This window comes from Parasteatoda tepidariorum, chromosome 8 (assembly GCF_982258835.1).
Source record: "Parasteatoda tepidariorum strain Cologne lab strain chromosome 8, Ptep-v5.0, whole genome shotgun sequence".
Classification (NCBI taxonomy): Eukaryota; Metazoa; Arthropoda; class Arachnida; order Araneae; family Theridiidae; genus Parasteatoda; species Parasteatoda tepidariorum.
This window is the reverse complement of record NC_141762.1, coordinates 96,960,216-96,972,496: the sequence shown is the minus strand read 5'-3', so window position 1 is coordinate 96,972,496 and position 12,281 is coordinate 96,960,216. Positions and strand designations below refer to the sequence as shown.

General features: G+C 30.8%; 1 protein-coding gene across 3 annotated transcripts in view; it reads left to right on the top strand.

Annotated features, from left to right (window-relative positions):
* Nucleotides 1–546: 546 nt before the first annotated feature.
* LOC107453616 (SCY1-like protein 2) overlaps nt 547–12,281 on the top strand; it is a 556,894-nt gene continuing 545,159 nt past the window's right edge. The window contains exon 1 of one of the 3 annotated variants that reach the window (XM_087169467.1): nt 547–844. The gene's annotated coding sequence lies outside the window, so the exon portion shown is untranslated. The remainder of the gene's footprint in view (nt 845–12,281) is intronic. The other 2 variants (XM_087169470.1, XM_087169468.1) reach the window with 2 other exon arrangements.

The window sequence follows — 12,281 nt, the reverse complement described above, 5'->3', positions numbered from 1 at the left end:
CTCATTTGATGGAAGAAATAATTTATTTTAAATAAAAGGACATTAAATCACACATTTTAAATTTAGAAACATAAATAAATAGAATATAAGCATTGTAAGCATTATCTTAGGTAATTGTCAGATTTATTAATTTTTTTATTTAACTTTTGTGAGAATGTGTTGAATTTTTCCTAAATTTGACAGCATTTTATTTTTGCATGTTTTGAACAATTTCGTGTAAGAACGTTAAAAAATATTTTTTATTTTTCTTCCATAAATTAATAAGTACCGTCAGTAAGATTAATATTACTAATTCAGCAAAATGCAATTGCAGTCATTTCTCGCTGTTTGGATTTCAATTGTTCTTAAGTAAAATAAATCAATAGATTGTTGTGTTAACTAAATGTGAGAAATATAAGTTTGTATAGTGCGAAAAGTTTTTGATTTTTCTAAAAATTTTGGAAGAAACACCACAGAGTCCTAATTTTTAAAAAATACCTAATTATATTCCCCGGAAATCTGAGTAAGTGCTGAGATCTTCCATAGATGGCGTTGACCGCAACCTCCAGATCTAGTGGCTCATCCAATAGGGATGCAGGCGACCGTTTACGGAACCCGGTACTAGAGTAAGTTGCGAGATATTGCGAGATAAAGATACCTGGAGTTCTTTCAAATAGACGTTGTACTAGAAAATATATGTATTAAAAAATTTTTTTTCGGGAAAAAAAAAAGTTGGTGAAAAAATTTGAACCACCCTATGGGATTTCTGTTGGAATTTTAGTGATTATATTTTTGTTCCTTGAAGAAGATTTTTTCCCCGTTTCCAGGATGAGGAGTTAGCTAGCGGAGGAGAAAGGACCAACAGGTATTACTTGTTGCATATATATACTCTCGTTTGGGTTGAAGTTTTTTCTCCTGCCTGCTCCGGAATTATTTTGGATATAAATAACAGGTGTGAGCAGCTGGGTTATTTTATATTTAAACAAAAGTCATGTAGTGCTAAAAACATATAAATTTTTTTTATTGTTTTACTGACAGAATTTTAAAGCAAATTTTTTTATTATTAAATATTTTTTTTTTTTTTTAAAAATGGGAAATTATTATTATTTTTTTTACTTCAATCAGTATTAGTTTTGTATTTATACAGATGTATATAATTTAGCAATTACATGACATACATTTAATAAACATTTTATTACTTTATAGGAAATATTTTAAATAAAATTTTTATTATTTTTTGAAATTCTTTTCTTTATATCAAATACAGGAAATAAAATTTTTTATAATCGGTCTATTTAAAACTATGAAGCATAGGTTTTTTATTTATACAAGAGTCTATGATTTAGCAGTATTATTAAAATAATAATGTAGTATACTCTCGATAGCTCGAACTTCGATACATCGAAAACCTTGCTACGTCAAAAAATTATTTTTCCGCTTGCCATTGTACATCCAAATAATATTAATTTGAATTCCTATGTCGAAGAACGTTTTTCAAAACCTTGTTAGGTCAAATTTTTTCGAAATAGAAATTGAATCTCCCCCCCCCCGGAAAAATCACAATGTAAAATTATTGTATTAATGTATAATTATTTTTTTCTTACTTTTAAAATAAAGTATCATTGTTGTATTTAGACTTATAGTCAACTATCACTACATACAGATTTTTAATAGTGGTTATTCTTATGTTTCATGTCTCTACTTTTTAGAGTTATATTTTAGAATATATTTTTCTACTTTTTAGAACGTATTTAGTTCTGAATTTGTTATTTCGAAAACTATCTCGCAATTTTTTAGCTTCCCTTCAACTTTGAGAAATCGTGAGTATACGGTATATACAGGGTATCTGCGCACCTGGAAAGTCATGAAAAATCACGAAAATTCAGGAATTTTGGTATTGAACAAAATTACACATGAAATGTCATGATTTTAACTATTTAAAAAAAAAAATCATGGAAAGTCATGGATTTAGGTCACTGAAAAGTCTAATTTTTAAAATGGAATTTACCCCCCCCCCCCAATTTCATGGTGCTCCGAATATCTGAATTTGTAATAAAATTCCCACTCACAGTCATATTTTATTAAAATATAAAATGTCTTTATCGTGTTTTTTTTTAAAAAATTATGGTGTTCTTTCAAATAATGAAAGAAAAAACATTATTTCTAGAGCGAATTATCTTTTAAACTTCTGCGATTTCAGAATTTCTGTTATTATTATTATTTTTTTTTTTAATTTTATCAACTTAAAATTCTAGCTGAAGCAAGCCTATCATTGGCGAATTTTTTTAAATTCCGAAATGAGAACAGAAAAATCAGGAGCATTTCTTTCCTTTCCGATGAACAAGAAAAGTATTTTAATAATTCTATATATATTTCTGTATAACATATAAGTATAATTCTGCAAAAAAAAAGGAAAAAAAAAATCATTTGCTTTTGTATCTTTTTCAGCTATTTTATTGCTCTAACTCTTTTATTACTCTGTTTTTTAAATTTAAAATCTATAAATATGAAGTTGCAGAGTATAACAGTTTTGGTTATACCTATCATTTCAATTAATGTTATTATAATGCTTTTTTAAATTTAATGTTGTGTTTTTGTTGGAGAAAATAGTAACATCGTTAGGTAACGAAAAATTCTTTGAATTAGTCATGGAAAGTCATGAATTTGAAAATCTGAAAGGTAGCAGATACCTTGTATATAGTATTTTTTTAAATTCTCTTTGAGTGTGAAATTTTTGCATCTATTTCTGAATTTTTTTATATCTCAGACGATTGAATTTGTTATTTATATTTTTTTTCATAAAAAACAGGGATCTAAACAGTTTTTTTTGCTTCAATCACTCTGTTCCGCTCATTAAGTAAATATCAATATATATATATCTATACACCGAAGAGCCATTACATTATGACCACCCTGCTAATAATATGTAGGACCACCTTTAGCCGGACCCCCCCCCCCTTAGCTTGAGTTTTTTTTAATATCCATATTTCCAAATATCGCATAGAACTTCTTATAATATACGTCCTGCCTTGAAAAATAATTTTTTAAGAAATATGTGGAAAATTTTTTTGTTTGCACCTTGCAAAAGCTTGCATGTTTCAGTGAGCGAAAGAAACGAAAGTTTTATCGAGAAAGTTCCGACGAAATTGTAAATAAGTTATCAACAAGGCGCAAAAGATTAAATTTATTACTTTAAGCAATTAACATTTTTCTATACTCTTTGATCATTGTTTTCCTTGCAATAAGCAAATATTTTACACACCTGCATGATTACTGAAATATTAGTAGCTTATACATATATATATATATATATATATATATATATATATATATATATATATATATATATATATATATATATATATATATATATATATATATATATATATATATATATATATAATGGAAATTCTCGACCCCCCCCCCCTTGTAAAAGCTCTAGCTACGTCCGTGGTCCGAGGTATCTGGTACCAAGCGCTCACCAACTGGTCCTGCAATTCCCTCACATTGCGAGGGGGTAGCGTGGCAGCACGAATTTGGTTTTCCAAGTAGGACCACAAATGCTCTATTGGATTAGGGTCAGTTGAATTTGGGGGCCAAGACATGACTTGAAAGTCACTGGAATGTTCCTCGACGATTCGACCCTTATGACATGGTGCATTATCCTGTTGGGAAACACCATCCCCCGCAAGAGAAACTGTTGCCATGAATGGGTGAACCTGGTCTGCAACTATGTTCAAATGGCTTACAGACGTCAGGGATTGTTCTATGAGGATTATGGGTCCTAATGTGCCCCATTAAAACACTGTTCCTAAGCGAGAAACCATGAAAACCTGGGAGAGCCCATTGTTAGAGATGGAGGATGGTCATATATATATATATATATATATATATATATATATATATATATATATATATATATATATATATATATATATATATATATATATATGTTATAGAATCTATACAATAATTCTTGTCTAATTAAATCTTATTTCAATTGTAATAATGTCTATAGGTATTCAAGGTTTAAGTGAAATTATTATTTCTTTTAACTTTCTGGCTCAAAATAATGTCCTGTTTTATTCCAATTAGTTGTTATTCCTTTCAAAGGAAGATTGAAAGCTTTGTTTTATTTTATGCACAACTAAAAAGTATATTTTTTTATATTTATGCTAATGGTTCATATTTTGACACGGATAAAAACGATGGCTGAAAATAATAATATATTTTTGTGATTGCTTTTTAATATAATAAGTATTTATTACCATTTAAAGTTTTTTTCACATAGATACTTTATGCAATTGAGAGGTTCGTAAAAAAATAATTATTTTCAGTAATTGCTTGTATACCTATTCAGTATTTATTACCATTTATAGTTTTATAGTTTCTCTATAATGCAATTTATAGTTTCTCCCACACAATCAAGATAGTTACTTTTTTATGCTTTTTTGTTATGAGTTTCACCAAAAAATATGGGTTTGAGATCACACGTAAAGTTTGTGCAGTAGAAAACTCAGATATTTTAAAATCAGTTGAGTTCTATCATCATTTATAAGTAAAGTTTTATCATGTATTTGAATTCAGCTCTTATCTACATATTCATTAATTTATCCAAAGAATAAAAAATGCCTATCTTTATTACTATAAACATGTTATCATACTATACATGTGTATATGATACTATTCATCTATATTTCATAATGTATATGTAACATAATACAATTCATTAATATATCCTAAAAATAAAAATTGCCGATCTATTATTACTATAACCATGTTATCAAACTAATACATGTTATCATACTATGAGCATGGATTTTATTGAGATGTTAAACGTGTCAATAAAATACAATAAATATAATTTTATATTTTTTTTTCAAAAGGTGAGAGCAATAGCGTTAACAGAAGCTAATTCTCAATTTTAATGTTATTTATGTAAGATGCATTCACTACTTATGCAATGTACTTTTCTTTTTAAATTACACTAGAAATTTTTTTTCTTTCATTGAATTTCAGGAATTTATGGAAAAAAACTCTTTGCGCACGTTACATAATTTAGGAAATCCGATATTTCACTTGTAAGAGAATGGAATGGCAGAAATATTGTTGCTGTTGTTACTAATGCCACTGGCCATTACCAGCACTCTTACTTGAAATTAAGCGAATTTTTAAGACAGAGAGTGCGTTTTTCGTTTTTTAGTGGCGCCATCTATGTTCAAGAACACCACTTCAGTCACATACATGTCGCAGCCCTTTTTACAGGGATGAACCATGCATACGTCATTCATTCATCCACAGATCGTAATTTTGACCGAAACCAGAGAGCGATCATTCTCCGATTCATTACCCCCAGAGGTATTGATTTGTCATGGGAACGTGGAGGACTTTGTGATCCGACAGATTTAACGTGCACCAGCCACCATTTAACACGCGGGGATCTTTCGGCAGCGGGATTAGAACTCCCATTATCACGAACACAAGCCCTACGTCCTACCAACTAGGCTATCTTGGCCCGCAGAAATATTTCATGAAAACATAAGAAACTTTTGGGATAACGTGGTTGGTAGGGCAATGGGCTCATGTTCAAGAGGTCGTGAGTTCGACCCCCGCCGACCGAAGTCTCACCATGTAGTAAATGGTGACTGGTGCACGTTAAATCTGTCGGATCACAAAGTCCTCCACGTTCCCATGACAAATCAGACCTTTGGGGGTGCTGATCCAGGAGTTTCCTTGTTTCCTGGATTAATTCAAAATTACTAGTCTCCGGAGTTGAACATTGGTAGTCGTAAACCCAAAATTGGGTCGGCTGTTCAACGACGGTTGTAAAATAAAATGAAAGCATTTAAAAAATTATTATAGGGATAGATAAATAAGTTTTATGTACCTACTTTTATTTATTTATCTCTAAAATAATTGCATTGTCTAAGAAATCTTTCCAACTGAATTTTAACTTATCTATTGCAACCAATTTTTAAAAATATTATTAAGTAATATATATTACTTTGAATTGTATATATACAGTGAATTGTATATATACAGTGAATTGTATATATGAATACATTGAATTAAATGTATGAATATATATTCAATTGATTATTGCCTTATAATGTAATCAATTAAAATTTATAAGGTAATCATTCATTTCCAGCCTTTTTAAGAAAATGGCAGTTATTATTGATTTGATTTAAATGAGTAACGTTGGTTTGATGCGTTCATTACTAAAATAATAACAATGTTAAACAATGGCATCTTATAACAACTGCTTTTTCATTCAATATTGCAGTACAATATTTTTTATAGGATGCGTCATCATATACCTATCACGCAATCATTGATTTAAAAATATTATTTGAATGGAATTCACAATGATTATTGGATTAATTAAGGCGTAAAAATTCTTTGACGCCTAAATTAATAAGAATTTCAAATGAAATCAGAAATATTTTTAACAAGTCTTTTTTTTTGTAAATATATGGCTTTTTTTTTGCTTCAAAATTATAATGTTAAAAAACAAAAGTTATTTTGTGATGATTAATTTATAAAATTTGACACAATCGCACAAGGACTTTCGGTTTCAATTAAATGGGAAGCAATAATTTGATTCTTAAATTATTGCTGTGTAATAAATGGTGACTGGAGCATGTTAAGTTTGTTAGGTCACAAAGTCCTCAAGTTCCAATAACAAATCACATCTCTGGGGGTACTGAATTGGAGATTGATCGTTCTCTGGTTCAGGTCAAAATTACGATCTGTTGATGAATGAATGGATGTATGAAAGGGTCCGCCCTATAAACGGGATATGACGTGCGTGTGGCTGAATTCGTATTTTTGGCCATAGATGGCGCCACTGGAAAACCAGAAACGCACCTTCTGCCTTAATTTCCGTTGGTTTCACCAAGCAGGCTTGGTGGTTGCCAAGTGACATTAGAAACAACGACAACACTTTTATTATGCGATTGTTAACCCATTAATCTCCACAACGGCAAATTACGATATTTTATTTGAATTTTTAGAACTGTTACATTTAATAATATGTATCTAAAGCAGAGTAAAAGATATTGCACTAGTTTTATCTTTATTGCTTGCTCCTCAAACGGGAGCTTTTGCACCGAGCGGTAGGTTAACATGTTGACACATTTTTCTCTCAACTCTTTCGATTTTTTAACTGCCGATTTAAACTCCCCTACTATTTTATACTATTAGACATGTAAGCATTTTCGTAGTATAAATTAAATATAAAATTAACAAATTTACACAAAAAATATTAATAAATAGAAAAACTTACTTTTTTTATTTTGCCCTCTATTTTACCTGCTTATTTTTTCCAAATTGGTATTTTGTATGCTACAAATGGGAGCTCTCTTTTTATAAATGAACTTTGCATTTAACCCACCGCAATTGAGTATTTACTTATTATTTTTTTATGTATAAATTGCATCGAGATTGTTTCTATCCATTTCGACAAAATGGTTTATTCCGTCCAATCTCACATCATTATTTGGTTTTGGTTTTCGTTTTCCTTGCTTGGCGGAATAAATTTTACGAGAAAACAAACAATTGGTTGATAAGAAAAAAATGATTCAATATATTCCAGGGCTTTTTGAAACATAAGCTTTTTTTTTTTTAGATCCAACGAGATTCTGAGCTGTGAGAGCATATTTATTGGCTGCCTAATGGGGGATTGAAGTAAACATTTGTTTAATTTAAAGTTTAACAATCCGTTGATTCGTTAGTTATTGAATAAATAAAAATGATGCTAAGTCATGACTGTTATGTCATAATTTATTTTTCTTTTAAAGTTATTTTTCTTTTAAATTTATTTCTATCTAATGTTATATTTCTTCTAATTACTTCTACGGTACGTTGCATTTTAAAAAAGTATTTAAAGGTGCTTATTTTCGATTTTTGTTTTTAAAAGCCCTTAAAAGTTTTTTTTTTCATTTGGTGTTTTTTAAAAGTGCTTAATTTTCCCTATTCCAAAATGAGATTTTTTTCTTTACCGTGTCGACTTTAGCCACGTATTACGCAAAAGCTGCTTTTCACATTGTTCAACGTTTCCACAATTCATTCTACCTCAATCTATTTCGGCGTAGAATGTCCCAAACATGCCCGATTGGGTTCATATCCGGAGAACACACTGGCCAATCCATTTGTATGATTCTGTCTACCAAAAGGAAATCATTTACCAAGTTACCACGATGTGGTCTGCAATTGTCGTCCATTAACATGAAGTCTCCTCCAATTGCTTCAGCGTAAGGAGTTCAGGATCTAATAGGTTTCAGGATCTCATCCCTATATCGGCGACCTGTCTGAGCTCCATATGAATGATATGGAGATAGGTGCGTCTATCTATGGAGATACCAGCATAGACCAGCACTCCCTCATAGCAAAATCTAGCACTTCCCTGCAAGAACGCAGGATTGTTTCTAGTGTCACGTTTCCTATAGATGAAAATACACCTATTATCAGGATGAACAGAAAAACGGGACTCTCAGAGAAAAGAATATTGCGTCATTCATTTCTCCTCCTGTTCACATTCTCTGTTGCTCTCACCCTGCGGGACCGGTGGTGCGTTGCTGTAACGTGACCCACACCATTGATCGGCGCGCTACAGAGTGAAGACGGTCTTGGACAGTTTGTGTCGAAGCTGTGGTGCCAGTAGCCGAGCGGAGGTTGTTGAAGAAGAGTGGCATTCATATTTTGGTGTCCTAAGTGTTAAATAACGGTCTTCATTGGGCGTTGTTGCACGTCTACGCTCTTGCCCAGATCTTCGGCCTGCATTTTATGGCTCGGCCTGCATTTTATGGATTGTTTATAAAAAACGCAGGGCTGATTGTGCTCCGGAAAAAATCCAGATTTCCGGACTTTTCGCTAACAGTGATCCGGAAGTTTCCGGAGATCGAAGGTCCAGACGTCTCAAAAAATCATTGTTTGATCACAGAAGTTTCCGGAAATCAAATTTTCAAAGGTGTAACTTAAAAAAAACAGTTTATTTTATTTGTTTGTAAGGGAGAGCCAGAGAGATACTTTATAAGCTTATATCCATGATTAATATTCATTTTTTGTCAGTAAATAGTTGTTATAATCATAAACTCAAGAAAGAAAGACATATTTGTAAATCTTAATTACTTCTCCAGGTCATCATAGATATGTGTAAAATTTTAAAAATATTTTAAGTAAACTAAGAAATATTGAGAAAAAGGAAAAAAACCTTGTTTAAATTTTTTTCAATTTAAATTTTTTTTTTTTTTAACTCGGGAAATTTTCCGGAATTTTAACTTGGGCTCACAATTACCCCTGAAAACGGTTCCAGATCCTGTAAATCACTCTTTACGAAGCTCCAATGGCTTCTGATACTTCGACTTGTGTTTGGCACCTCTCTTACCAACCAACATCGCTCCAAGCTACTGATTTGGTTAAATGATTTCGTTGAGACATCGCACTCACTGAAACAACGCGCTTACTGAACGTCGATAACTCTTTTCCGCTTTGACGTACGTTAAGTTGAAAGCCAAATTAAATTACCTGACGCCAAGACGTCGTCTTCGACGTCAAACTCAAAATTTACATACTGCGTAGCTTGAAAGTAAGAAAAACTTGCATTTCTGACTCTCTTCTTCTATTTTATGCAACAAAAAAAAAATTGCCTATACCTTTATTTCGCACAAAACTTACAATATCCTTCAATTGTTTTTGGCAGTTTATATCAGTACATTGTTTAACTGAAAGTTACAGTGCAGTCATTAATATACAGCTTTGTGAAGAAATTCAAAATGATTATTAGTCAACTAAAATGGATACTAATTTTCGAAGTATCAATTATCGAATTAATTAAAATACTGTTAAATTATAACATCATTTAACAAATAATATTTTTCCTTTTTAAGGTCCTTTCACAAGTTTTAGGAAGAATTGCGACATAATTTTGATAAATAAAACGTCATTGTGCAATCATTAATGAGAAAGTCTGCTAATTAAGTCGTTAAACTATTGCCTAACAATTTCGCAAGATGAAAAATGGTAAAGCTTTAATATCCTTTCAATATATGCGATTTAGTCATATCTTTTGAACATTAGGATTTTTTTTTAGTCTGAATAATTAGTTTAAATTATTATTAATATCGGAATTTTTTTTAGTCTGAATAGTTAGTTAAGATTATTATTAATATCCCGATATTAAATTTAAAGATTATGTTTAATACACAATTAGATAATGCTAATTAATTTGAGAATGGAGAAACACTGAGTTCTGATTAAATTTCAATTGAATTTTTTCTAGCTGAAGTCTCATTTGGGATTGCAGCTTTAATTTTCTATTTTCTTAAAAACGTATTTAATATTGAAGTAATCATATTGATAAATTATATAAAATTGGAAAAGAAATTTTATATTTAAGCCATTCAAGGGTCTGTCCAGACATTTTGTGAAAGGTCCTGTTTTTGTAAAATTGTGAAAAAACTATTCACAATTTGTGAATATAAAATAAGCGTTAAGTCACATTATTTCAACCAGGGTCCTGCTTTTGTGAATTTGTGCAAGTAGGGTCCTTTTATTTGGTATTTAGCCTATACTGCTTAATACAGAACATTCATTTTGGACGAATAATTGAAACAAAATCACTCGCCTTCTTAATAATTTCAATTGACATATTTTAAATAACACAACTTAGTTATCTATCACTTTTAATGTGTTACGCATTAAGTAAGTTTAAACAATTCTTAAATTTATAAAATTATATTTAAAAAATTGCCAGAAATTAATGTTTATTTACGTAATATTCTATAAATTAATTTTATGAATAAATATAAATTGATCAATTATTTATTTACAAAAAAATTATGATTTAATATTAATAAGAATGTGGACGCGATGTTTGTAGAAGTAGAACTATTTTCGTAGAAACTTAGGGAAACTTGGAAAACTTAGTTTGTTTCGAACCCTCTTCCGGGAAGGGTTTATTCGATTAGCAAAACAATAATGAAGATAAACAAATATGTGAAGGGTCCGATTAAAAGATAAATTATATTGTGAAGGGTCTGCTTTTATGAAAAGATATTTTGCAAAGGGTCAGTTAGCGGACCCAATTTTTTTTTAAACAGACCCCTGCCCTTTAATTTTATAGTGACTATATAGCTTGCATTTCAAAATAAGAAAAAGAAAGACATTGATCTAACCATTCCAGTTTCTATAAAAATGAAATTAATATTAAGGAAAACAACTTGTGAAATTTTTTGAGTCAATGTTAATCCAACAGAGTTGTATCACAGAAATATTATGTATAGGTATATATAGTCAATACCACCATTGGTCTTTCTGGTAGACTATCTGGCTATAAGTATCCGTACACCCGGTTGTTGTGATGGTGGAAGCATAATGGTGTGGGGATGTTTCTAGTGGTTTCGGCCTGTGCCCGTGGTTTGAAACATGAACTCTGAGATGTATGTGGACAATGCTGTTCTCCCAAATTTATGGGATTATTTCGAGGAAGGTCCATTTCTCTTCCAGCGGGATTTGACGAAATGGGTGTACAAAAACTGGATTGGCCTTCTCAAGAGCCTCTTTCTAAATCCCATAGAACATCTTTGCAGTCGGAACTCGTTGCAGTCGGAAGGTATGAAATTGCCACAGGACAATTCAGGCCAATTGCAACATGAAATGATAAACTGCCTTATTTCAAGTATGAAATGACCGCTGCATCTGTAAGAGGGGACCATACTCCCTTTTTTGTTTATTCTGCAACTGCTGTTTCATACTCCAACGAGTGTCGCGCACTATCATGCGTCTGTGTATTACAATTGTTGAATGGCTATTTGTTTTGTATTGTATCAATGCATGTACAGATCAAATTTCCTTAAAATAGGTTCTGTAGTTCTAGAGATAATCGACCCAGTCTGCAAATTCTCTTAATTACTTACACCTGTGTATTTCAATAACTCCTGACATTTGTTTATCACTATTGATTGATCTGGAATGAATTAATAATTTCATGTACAAAACAGAGTCATTTAACAGGGTGGCTACCCACCTGGAAAACCTTGAAAACCTGGAATTATCAGGGAATTTTTTTTATACTGGAAAAAACCTGGAAAAATCAGGGAAATATGGATAAAAACCTGGAAAACCTGGAAATTTTAAAGAAAAGCTGGAAATTTTTTCTTATATATTTTTTTTAATTCACTAATTTAAATTATTTGCTAATAATTTTCTTAATTTAAATTGTTTCATCCATTATACCCACATTTTTTAGACGGAAATGTATCTCCAAACAGTTAAAATATCATCAACTTACATTGCTTTCG